This window comes from Pleurodeles waltl, chromosome 4_1 (assembly GCF_031143425.1).
Source record: "Pleurodeles waltl isolate 20211129_DDA chromosome 4_1, aPleWal1.hap1.20221129, whole genome shotgun sequence".
In the NCBI taxonomy this organism is placed as follows: Eukaryota; Metazoa; Chordata; class Amphibia; order Caudata; family Salamandridae; genus Pleurodeles; species Pleurodeles waltl.
Genome location: NC_090442.1, coordinates 237,850,255 through 237,862,742, shown reverse-complemented (window position 1 = coordinate 237,862,742; position 12,488 = coordinate 237,850,255). Strand labels below are relative to the sequence as shown.

At 42.1% G+C, this 12,488-nt stretch overlaps 1 protein-coding gene across 1 annotated transcript in view; it reads right to left on the bottom strand.

The window, feature by feature from the left end:
- Positions 1-12,488, bottom strand: part of LOC138287630 (retroelement silencing factor 1-like) — a 215,830-nt gene that overhangs the window by 161,125 nt on the left and 42,217 nt on the right. The window lies entirely within an intron of this gene.

The following is a 12,488-nucleotide window of genomic DNA, read 5'->3' as shown; positions in this document are numbered from 1 at the left end:
GGGAAAAGCAAAGGAAAAACTACAAAGTATAACACATTGCCACCCCCATCCAACTGCAAGGGAGGCAGAGAAAGAAATAGAAAAGACAGTCATTCCTGCAAGACTCTCCATGAGGGAATTCTGGTCCCAAGACAATTCTTAACAGGCTCAGCAACAGTCCCATGCTCACAAAGGTAATCTGGGGGTAGGGTGGACGGAGGTAATTGCTGCAAAGACGGCTAGGAGGATGTGAACTGCAGTGGCTCCAGCGAGGCCTAAATTTCATCAAAGAAAGTCGGGAACTAAGAGGTCCATAGAAATGTACCTGGTACAAGAAACAATGGCGGATTAAAAAGAGACCCAAAAAAAGCCAAAACTATTACATCCCACAACCTGCAGAAAAAAGTAATTGCTGCTGGATGAGGAGAGCAAGACACTGTGGGAGAGAAGTGGCAATATTAAAGGTGTCTCAGTCGCTCAGGATCACAGAAGGTACATCACAGCTGAGAGGCCGCTTGCTGCTTGTTGCTAGCGGGGGACCCCCACTGATGGGACATAACCACAGAGGCTGGAGTGAGATACCATATTGCCAACAATGCTTATACATAAGAGGGGTGGTCTGACTGTTACCCCATGCCCGATTGCTGAAGGGGCACCCCCAACCTGCCACCTGCTTAGCAAGTGCTAAAAGGAAGGATGTGTATACTGTGGGCCTTGCGGCCTACGTGACCACCTGCTGAAGAGGGTGGCCAGTAATATAGCTGTGCTAGAGACTGGGGTAGAGATTGAGCTCTCATGCCTTTAAAGAGGCTTATACCCCTAACACACTGAACTGCTTCTCCCCACTGAAAGAGCACTCCAAGACCACTGCAGACATACAATGTAGTCCAACATCGTTGAGGTAAATCAGGGCATACAGCAATATGACACCCACCAAAGAAGAACTAACACCCAGCTTCCTCCAATTAAAACAAAATTAACTTATAAAATAAAGTTGGATATACTCCCATTAAAGTCATAATGATTAAAGGCAAACTGAACATGTTGTTGACTAACAGAAGAAATTGCATTGTTGTGCCTTAAATGAAATGCACGTGCACAGATGAATAAAGCAGAGACCCTCTTAGCTAGGCAACTTAGACAAAAGTTGGAAAATAACTACATAGATGGAATTAGACCCCCCCTTCCCCCCCCCCAACACCTTTCCAGACAAATAATTACCTCTGAGGATGAGAAATCAGAGGCCCTCCGCAGCTTTTATTAGTCCCTGCATCGACTTTCATTGGAGTCGGAGCAAAATTGCTATTTAGAGACTGGGAGTTTGCTGAGAATAACAGATGGTATCTGAGAAGACCTAGATTCTTGCGTGACAGGGGAGGAAGTCAGGCTAATGATCAAAACATTAAAACTACACAAAGCCCCAGGCCCAGATGACCTTACTGCAAAATGTTCAGCTGAATTCTGACCCAATCGCCAAAAACAGCTAAGAGGGACAGTGACTTTATGGAAGGTGTCAGAGCGTTGCTTGAACTTTAGTGGTTGGTACTGTATCATAGCCTTATTTTCGTGATGAACGAAATTTAGATTGGAGCCAGCCACCAAGGACACACTGGAACTGGGAAGCCATCCTCTTACCAGCTGGAAAGGAGAAACTCCAGGAACATAATTCGGAGCTATTCTGCACAGCCACCACCTCTCCCTAATGTCCATGGATCAACATAATTTTAGGATGGAGAGCCTGGGGAAACCTTTCCTTAACATATTTAATTACATCACTTGGCCAATACATTGTGGGTTATTAAGCACTACCTTGATGTGCCCGATATTATGCAGCTGAAGAAAGCCTAACATCTCTTTCAATGTAAAGTGTACCCTGTTGTCTGTAACAACAGATTTGGGATATCTCACCCTACTGGAAACGTTTATGAAAGAAATCAAGCACCTCACTTGTGGTCACCCTCTCAACAAACTAGACTTCTGGCCATTTTAAGTAATCTAGGAGGACAAGAGGATATTGCATAAGTTTAGGTAGACTTTTTAAGGAACAGACATATCTAAACCTAATTTTTGCCAAGCACATCTTGGCCAGGGTTCAGGCTGCATAGGTAGGGTGGTGCTTTTACAGTTTTTAACTCAAGCACTGTATACATCATGGCTAAACGACTGGCTTCTGTGTAGGCCTGGGCAAAATTATGTGGGGTAATTTGGGGGGGGGGGGGGAGGGGAGGGCGGGGGGTCACTTCATGTTACATGGAATTAACAAACCTGCGTCATTGTCCCACTTTACATAGTTATGCACCATTTGAAGTAAATATTTTCAGTGAAAGGCAGCATTTGTGGTAAAAATGTACAGCTGAACGCACATGTACAACATAACGCAAGCAGCTGCTGGGTCAGGGTGCTTTTACTGAAATAGGTCCTCGCAACAAAAACAAGTGTGAAATGCCAGATTTTTATTTCACGTAACTTAGCTGACATTTTGCATACCTACTAAAAGCTAATTATACGAATTTTGCACACCCCTACATCAGCCCTTATCCCTGTGCAACAGAAGTGGCTTCTCAACCTCTTCTTTCCATATGCCACTTAAAGCCGGTGCCTTCAGGGGGAATGCACTTGTCATTACAGAAGATTATGTTTTCCACTACGCTTAACTCAGCGGCCTGAGAAAACGAAATTAATTGCCCATTCATGCTTTTATTAGGAGACCAAACAGCAAGGTTTTTTTAATTTTTTTTTTTTTTTTTAAACAAGATTCAGCATCTTGTCTTTAGCACCCTACCATTTCTTCTCCATAACTTAATTTCCATAGATGGTACACATATCTTCAAAACATGCAACCACATCTAACGCACCCTCATTAGGGTCATACCTATCATTGTTCAAGCATGGTAGATGGGACAAGCAATCTGCAGGTTGCTTCCTGCACCATGGTACATATGATACTTCAAAACATAACTCTTGAAGCTTAGAATATAATATAGCAATATGTGACATTGAGGTCAACTCACCACTAAATCCTGAACTAGACGACATGTATGATCAGTTTTTAAGATGAGTTTGTTTCTCTCAACAGAATGTCTAAAGTGGTTAATGGCCCACATGGCCAACGAGGTGGAAGGTAGGGGCAGGTGACAACTACAGGAAGGGGGCATGTGCCAGAATGGAGGAGGGAGGTAATTAAGTTTAATCAATCTGTATTTGGTCCATGCACCAAAGAAAGAAAAAGCACTGACACGTCACAAGCACTGCCGAATTAGAAGGCAGCAAAGAAGAGTGATAATGATAACAAGGAATGGTAAGTAAGGGTTTGGCTAATAGCCCCGTTTTAGATTATTATTATTATTATTATTTTTTATGACACAATTGGTTGGCAAGTGACAAAGCATGCGTGCTGCCTGCTCCTCGACCTAACCTTCACCCCCCCCCCCCCCCATTTGAACATACAGACTGATGACCTCATAGAAAATCAGTCAATCAATCAGGTGGATTCATATAGCACAACTAATCACCCAAGAGAGTACCAATGTGCATTAAGGTCATGATGGTTCCAAATCGGCCAGGTTGAGGGCTCTCCAGAATTCTAGTGGAGAGGTGGAGGTCAATAGCTGCAGATGGAGTTTGTGGGGTAAGAGAATGAGCGCCCCCTGCTGCTGCTTCAGTGGATTTGGGGGTGCAGCTCAGTGAGAGGGAGGCAGAGCATAGTTGTCTGGTAGAGTGGTAGAAGTTCAGGCAACGGTTGATGTAGGCTGGTCCTTGGTTGTGCAGTGCTTTGTAGGCGTGGAACATCTGCTTGAATTGGCATCTCTTCTGTATGGGGGGGGCCCAGTGAAGTTTTCTGAGGTGGGAGTGATGTGGGGCATCTAGGGAGGTTGAGGATGAGTCTGGCAGCAGACTCCTTAGTCCCTGCAAAAGGTGTTTGGTGATCCCAGCACAGAGTATATGCAACTCCATATTACAATACTATACTACACTATACTACACTCTACAGCACTCTAATCAACTCTACTCCACTGTGCCCATCTACTCTATGCCAATGTAGTACACTGTACAGATTAGAACACACCACTCAACTTCTCTCTACAATACGCCACTCCACTATATGGCACAGCACTCCACAACACTCACCTCCACTCTGACACTCCACTTGATGAAACACCACTACTTCACCCTACTCCACTCTAAAACCCTGTACTCCCCTCTATGAGACTGATACTCTACTGCACGACACCATTCCAATATACAACTCACTGCCCCAGTCTACGGTACTTGACTCCACTATGAGACACATCACTATACTAACACTTTATTACACTGTACAATATGCTACAACTCTCTACTCCACTTGATCCCCGTATACAATACTCCAGTCTATGACAATAGACTTTACAGCCCTCTACTCCACTGTATAACACTCCACATAACTCTCCACTTACGATACTAAGCTCTACGATTTGAAAAAATTTCATTTAAAAAATAAATAAATAACACATTGAAATTCAATTAAAAAACAAACAAAAAAAGTTACATCTTATAGTTAGGAGAACATATTGTTCCTATACAAACTAAGTTTAAACTACTCAAACTTTAAAACTTCTAAGGTAAAAGTTATAAGTTTCATTTACAATTTATCCACCACCTTCAAATTGTGAAAGGTAGCAGACCTCGTTACACACTCTTCACAGTTGCTAATTAGACAACACAAACTATAACCTGCCACTCTTCCATGCACTGTGTTCTCACAAATAATGATACTCTACTGTACAACACTACACTGTGCAAGACTCTCCGCCACTGTACTGCATGACACTACATTCAACACTGAGCTATACAAGTCTCTACGTCACTGAACCCCACTCTACAGCACTCTGCTACACAACACTCTACTCAATGAAAGTCAAGCACACTCCATTTCACGACACTCCAGTAGACAACACTCTACTGTACAACACTCCGCTCTACTGTTCGACAAACCACTACACTGTACAACACATCGCTCTACTCGGATACTCCACCACACCACTGTATAACACTTTACTCCACTGTACGCTATGTCACTCCACTCTACAACTCTAGACTCTACAACACTATCCTTCACTGTACTTTCCTACACCCCACTTTACAATACTCCAATCAATGTCACTCCACACTGCAATTTGAACCACATTTTTATTCATAAATAAAACCATTGGCATACAAGAAAAAAAAATGACTACAATTTTTTATAATCATTTTAGATTATCCTTAAAGTTATAATTATAACTTCCAATTATAGTTCATGCTCCACCTTCTCATTGCTCTAAGTCACCGACCTCCAAACACAGTCTTGTCAACTCACTCACCACACTACATTCATTAAACCTAATGCCTTTTCCATGCACTGTTTATACTGTTGGCTACTATATCACTTATAGCATGTGAAACCATAGCATTCATACCAACATTACCATGCACTGTGTTGTGACAAATAATGTCACTTGAGAAAATTTAAGAGTGGCGAGTTATAGTTGGTGTTGCCTGGTTAGCGAGCTGATAAGAGTGTGTAACGAGGTCCGATACTTATAATATTTGAAGGTGGTATAACAAAATTGTAATTTCTTAAAGTTTGTGTAATTTAAACTGGGTTTGTATAGGGAAATATGTTTTATAGGCAAATAAGCTTTAACCTTTGTTTTATTATTGAATATATAATATATAACTAGATATATCTAAGCTGCTTGCAGTTTTTGAGGCAGCACTACTAAGGAGGAGTCTTACAACTTCTATGAAAGAGCGGGTGATTGTTATGCTGCTTAAACCTCACAAACTGTCTCTAATTGTTTCTCATAAATTGTAACACAAATATTCCAGCTAAACTTGTAGCTAATCGGTTAACCCTTCGAGCTCTTGAGACTGGACCTGTCTGGATTTGTAGCAGGTACTTCAACCACACACAACCTACACACCTTATTTGCTATCCTATAACACATCAACCCTGATCTAAACGATGTAGCAATTTTCTTAATTCCATTCAAGGGAGTGAACGCCTTGGATGTGTCTTTATCACTTCACAATACTGGACAAGATGGGAATACTACAGTACTTCCTGAGCTGCATACAGTTACTTTATACCTCACCTTTAACCAAAGTACATATAAATGAGGTCTATTCTGCACCACTGGTGTTTTCTAGGGGCACGAGACAGGGGTGACCCCTCTAGCCTCCTCTATTTGCCCTAACTATGGAACCATTGGATGCCAAGTTCCAGCAACACTACTACCAGTATTCCATAACATATATGAACCAGCCTATTCAGATTTCCCTAACTGTAGACAACATGCCCCTATAGATCAGAGATCTGCAGTCAAGTCTCAGTGTAATGATGAGAGTATCTTTGATTCCACCTGCTCTCAGGAGTTACCATCAACTGGGCAAAACCGAAGATTCTGTCCCCCACGTTCAACCCACCATGCTTTACACCAGATGTTGGAAAGTGGCTTATTGGTTAGGGCAGGTAGGTCCCTAAACTTAGTAATAAGGCCACAATCACAAATAAGTTCCAGTCAAGCTCTCAATAAATGAATTCTTGCTCAACTCTTGGTAGCTTGGCCCACGAGCTGTTGGGCTTAACTTAGGAGAAAGGGATGTGTAAAACATTTAACTTCAACAAAATAGTAATTAGAAAAGACACAAAACACAATAACAATCCAACACCAATTTATAAAAATAAGAAACATCTTTAAAATGACAAAACTCCAATCTAGTGCTTAAAAGCCAAAAGCGCCAACCACAGCCATATCATCGTGCCTGGCCGGGTCAAAGTCAAAGTTTGAGGCCTACCGCAATGGAGTCCAAATTGGATAAAATGAGCGGTAGGCCTCGTCACAATTTTACCTTCGGACTTGGTCTTTTTTCAGAGCTTGCTCTTTCGACGACAAGCAGGTCGACTCCTCAGGCCGGCTTGCGGTTCCATGCTGGAGGGCTGGCTCAGCGCAATGCCTCAGTCAGCTCCTGGAAGTGTCATTGACGAGGAAAAGCTCTGGAGCTTCAGTGGGGCAAACCTGAGATTCAGGCCGGCCGCCGGCTTGTCTCTTGATGACAGATCTGTCACCTTATGGAGCTTTTGTTTTCCTCCAAAAATGGTCCAAACTTCTGGATCTTCTTCCAGAAGGTCCTTTTGGAGTCTTGAAGTGTCCACAAACTCAATCCAAAGTACCAGAAGCTCTCAGTTGCTCCTTGGGAGTTGGGACTACAATTCTCACAATGCACACCTGGTCAAATCCTTAAAATGTCCACTGGGTGCAGGTCAGCTCAGCTCTTCTTGCAGGACTTGATGCAGGTGATTCTTGGTAGCTCCTTTATACCTGTTACTTACAGGGAGTCAACTCCTGAATCTTTAGAAGCAAGGAAAAGTCCTTTTTGTGATGACAAGCAGAGTGTACAGCAGGTGCAGTCCCTAGCGCAGACTAGGGGTTCTGCAGGGCAGTCCTTCTTATGATTTCTTCCAGCAGGGATCTGAGTTGCCGGGAAACCCTTCCATATTAATCCAGATTTCTGGGCTGGCACGCAGGGGGGCACCCATGACCAATGAGGTGCAGGGTGCCACCTTCTGTGATGATCACTTCCTGCGAAGTGTGACACATTTGAATCCCAAAAAGCACTGTTCCTCAAAAACTCAAGATGGAGAAAATATGTCCTGGAGGTTCAGGTCTGGCTAAGCCCACCCAAAAGTGTGGCTAACTTCCCCTACAATCCCCTCTCCTAATCTAATTACAGGGGCTCCCATCTGGCTGGGGGTGCAGGAAATAGGGGAGGTCTAGTTTCTGTCTCAACTGTCTTTCCCTCCTTTGAAGACCAGTTTGGCCACCTAGCCACCTTCGTGCTCTGGCAGCGCTACTGCAGTTCTCCACTCACCAGATGGTTCCTTTGTCTCAGCCCAGACCACTTCACACCTCACTAAGGTAGCTTGGCTCGGCCTGTCAAAGGTTGACCAATCAGGAAAGGCTACCACAGGGCTAACTTTGAGTAATGTTAGAAACAAAGTTCTAACACTCTTCCCCTGTAATAGTTATTGCAAATCTAATATTGGCAAGCAGTTAGATTTATCTATATTAATTTGACACCTTGAATGATATTATAGAACACTCCTCTCAAAATTAAGACTTTATTAATTTTAAATAAAGCCTTCTCTGTTAGCCTATGGAGGTAAAGCACTACAACAGGAGAAATGAAATGAGCCCCCCTAACCACAAGAGCTTATTAAGCATCTTTTATAATGTCCCTGCTTATAGTTACAAGGCACCCTCCCCCAGGACACCTAGGGGAGACCTTAGGGACGACATGTAAAAATAAGGTAGTTTGAGACTTTGGAAGTACCTTTAATTCCAAAGTCGAATGTGCATATAATTGTAATTTAAAAGCAGCCTGCAAAGCAGGGCTGACTTTTAAAATGACAGCAGGCCATGCAGCGGTGCACACTTAAGTGCATTAAATCTCTAAACCTACATGCTCAACCATATACTAGGGACTCACAGGTAGGTTGTCAGTACCAACTGTAATTACACCTAATTACAATGTACTTTTAATCAGAGCAGAGGCCCTGGGTTTGGTTAGAAGTGCTCATGGTACAATCAGAATTAGAAAACCAGCATCTAATAATCAAAATGGGGGGCAAAATGTGTGTGTTGGTGGGGAGGGGGAATGGCACATTGCAAATAAAAAGTCCTCGTTTCTCACACCAGAGTATCCACTGTGGTGGTGTGCTGACGCCCTTTAATACCTGAAGATATGGGGCATAGAGATCTGGAGGTGGCAATAAGGAAAAACTATGGAGCCACCATTGAACACATCACGGAGCAGATACATCACTAGATTTCTCTCCCACTGCACAAGTGTTTTCATGAAAATGGTGACACTTCGCAAGATGCTATACATATTCTTGCACACCGCTGCTGTTCAATAAGGCTCTTTTTGATGCTCTTCAATCACAGATGATCAGACTGGCATGGGCTGGAAGGCAACCAAGAGTTGGTTGGGAGACCCTTACACTACCCTTTCGCATAAACGGTTTTAAGGCACCAGATCTTGAAGTTTCTTATCTAGGTGCACAGAAACATTTTGCCCACTACTGATATAAGCCCTCTTCTCCACTTTCTGCGTGCCCAGCAGGAGGTTTTGACAGTAGAATGCACAATTAGAGCATGGGACGAGCAAGAGGGTGTGCACGAGCTATGTCTACTCGCCTCATATGCTGCTGGGGTATCACCACCTGCTGCCAATCACTCATGTCACAGATGCGTGAATGAGAATTCACACGAGAAAACTGCTAACCTGGGGAGATCTATGTTAACTGCTCCTTTCTCATGTTGGAGGAATATAGCAGAGATTTTCCCGGTGCTCCATTCGGCAGCTATAATATATCCCTCCTGCAGTTCCAGATGGAGCCATCCGTTTAGGTATCTGTACAGCAACTGCTGATATGCAGCTTCTACCAAGCATTTGATAACGATATAATATAGCACCTCACAGGAGGGATGGGCGGTATGTTTGGGCTAGGAGAGAGAGGTGGAATGGGAGATCAGTGACTAAATATTGCTAGATGAGTGCAGTCAGGCGGGCATTGCATCCTCCAGTAGCAGGCTCCATATTATACTCTATGAAATATTGCAAAGAGCATACTATAAGCCGGTCTTACTTTGAAGATTTGGCCTCAGGAGGGATGCAAGGTATAACTGTCAAGATGAGGGCTGGTCTTGTGATTTTGTTGATCAGTATCAGACTGAGGTGATATGCACTCTGTCAGTTTATTTCAGAGTGGTGGCTGATCCTGTTATTGCATTGCTGGTGGGATGCTTGATTCACACACACATAGATATGTATCTTTTACTGGTGAACTAACAAGTAGCATGTCAATGAGGCAGAGGCCAAGTCCCCAAATTTAAGCATAGGTTACACAACATGACATTGCAATGAACAACTAGAGTTTTATTCTGATCTGCTCCCAGATGCCTCTCAACCCTGGGATATTTGGAGCCCTCGCACATCATATTTGCTTACTTATGATGAAGGAATGGACACGGACGAGATGTGGTGATGCTCCTGGTTGTGGCAGCCCTCTCTGGGAATTAATTGCAGCTCGGAATATGAGACTAGGACATTACTGCTCAATTTACGGAGGCCCTGTCGTGCCTTTATCATAGACCTGAACCATGTATAATGGAGAATGGGTTCTGCACAGGTGTAAGGAATGACTTTAGTTGCTGTTAATATGCTATTCTTGAGAACTGCATTAGAGGAATATATGATTCTCCAAACCCTCCCCCCCCGTTCTCTGTGACTACATATGCTAAATGGGACACTTGTTCCTATTCCAGACTCAATACATGATGTATCATTGTACTGCTGTAAGATATTTCTTGACACTCTAAATAAAATATATTTTTTACAATAGATGCTCTGCAAGCAACAGAATTCAACAAAAGGGCCATTTTTAGTGTAGGCCACTTGCTTTCTAACCATCAAGGGTAGCAGACTTCCTCAACTGTTGCTGCTCGCTTTCTGCTGCCCACCATGGCTGGAGGACCAGGGTCAGAGCCCCCAACTCCACTCCTTTGGAATTGCAAGTACTTGTGGAGTGAGCCCTGGCCAACTACAACCAACTATATGGCCCAGTAGGCAGTCATGTAAGCTCCCTACATGAAATACATTTACACTATAATGATTTTTTTTTTTTTTAATAACGATTGTGAATGACTATGTTGTATTACTACATATCACCCATAAGATTAAATTTGTTTAAACATATGTGGCAATTTGTTATTTAAACTCAAGGTAATGTAAAAACACTCGAGGCTGACCTTGTGTATATAGACTAAATACGTAGAGTGAATAAGACACAAATGTCACTTAGAAATGCGAGAAATATAGCGATCTGGTCAACCACCCTCCTTTTAATGATACAAGTGAATGCATGACCATAAACAAATCGTTTTATTTTACATACACACACACACATCTTGAATATTATGTACGTCACGCATTATAATTATGTAATGCTTGTAACACAATTATGTCAGTTTGTAATGAATGTACCAAAGTAGCAGAGATTGCTAAGAAATATCAATTTTTAAGTGTTGATAAAAGAAACCTGAAACGTCTGTCGTACTTATAACAACAACAGTATTACACTAGCAAGGACATGCAGACAACATTTGGCATGGGTCAGTCTGGCCAACAGCTATAAACAGGGACACAAATATTACCATCTATGGCAATACTAAGTATTTGATGTTTTAAGGTGAAGGTTGCTTTAATGACATGCATGTTTTAGGACCTGACACTTTGAGATCCAAGGAGGCCCTGGGTGCAGGAGTTAACTTCCAAATGCTATGTCAATTGTGAAAGTGCTTTAAACACTGCACTTGAAATTACCAATGTTCATAAATATACTGTCTGACAATTTGGAATGAGTTAAACTCTACGTTCAATACAACGGTTTTGAGTTACTTTTAGCCAGAGTGGCTACTCCATCACAATGTGATGTATAGACAAGCCACTGCAATTAAGAGTCTGTGACTGCAGCATTGTTCGCATACTTATGGATTAGTTGCATTTGTCATATAGTCCATCATCTGCTACATATTTTGAGCTATAATTATTTTTTTGTTAAAATCTGCAACAGGAACAAAAGCTACTAAAAACGCAGCAACGCGTTTTGCTGTGCAGCGGAAAGCACTTCACAAAGTCTGAATGTTTACCTTTCAGTTGCATATTGCTGTATTTTGGTGCCACAATAGTAGTATTGTGGTGAAACATTTGCCCAGTACTTAAAATGTTTTAAAAATAACTAAGTAAACTAAAAACTAACTTAAATGTTCCCCATTATGCCACATATTTTGCATTTTCCTGCTGCATGATTTAGTAAACTCTGCAGAATAATTTCCTCTTCCCTTCTTCCATAAATCCAGTGGATGTGTACATAGACCATACTTAGACACGTCCTACTCTTAGTAGTACTGCAGTGGTTCCATCATCCATCACACGGTCATGTATTAACTTGGACGTATTAAACCACAAATGTACATGAAATACATAAGTGCCATCACACAACATGGAGTGGTGGTCAAATAAAAACTTGCATAGGCCTTTCCAAACAATACATTTAAATTATTGTGCCATGAATTGTTTGACATAGTAATACCTCAAACGGTAACAGATATCCCAGCCACCATATAAACTACAACACTGTACATTACATACTTAGAATATGGTATTTTTGTCACTGTGGTTATACAGTAGCTCAAACATAATGTAATTCACCACCAATGTGTGTGAATCAAAATTAAACACACAGATATATGTATATCTAGACCTACGTAGATTTGTTAACGTATGGTTTAAGTAATCAGGATGGTTAATGCATTTTTCACTTTTGTTTCTCTTCTCTTACTGTTTGTAGGTCAGCCCCCCCACTTCAAGAAGAAAATCTGGCGGGTCATTCCCAGGCAAGTATGGCAGCCGGGGGACTTAAG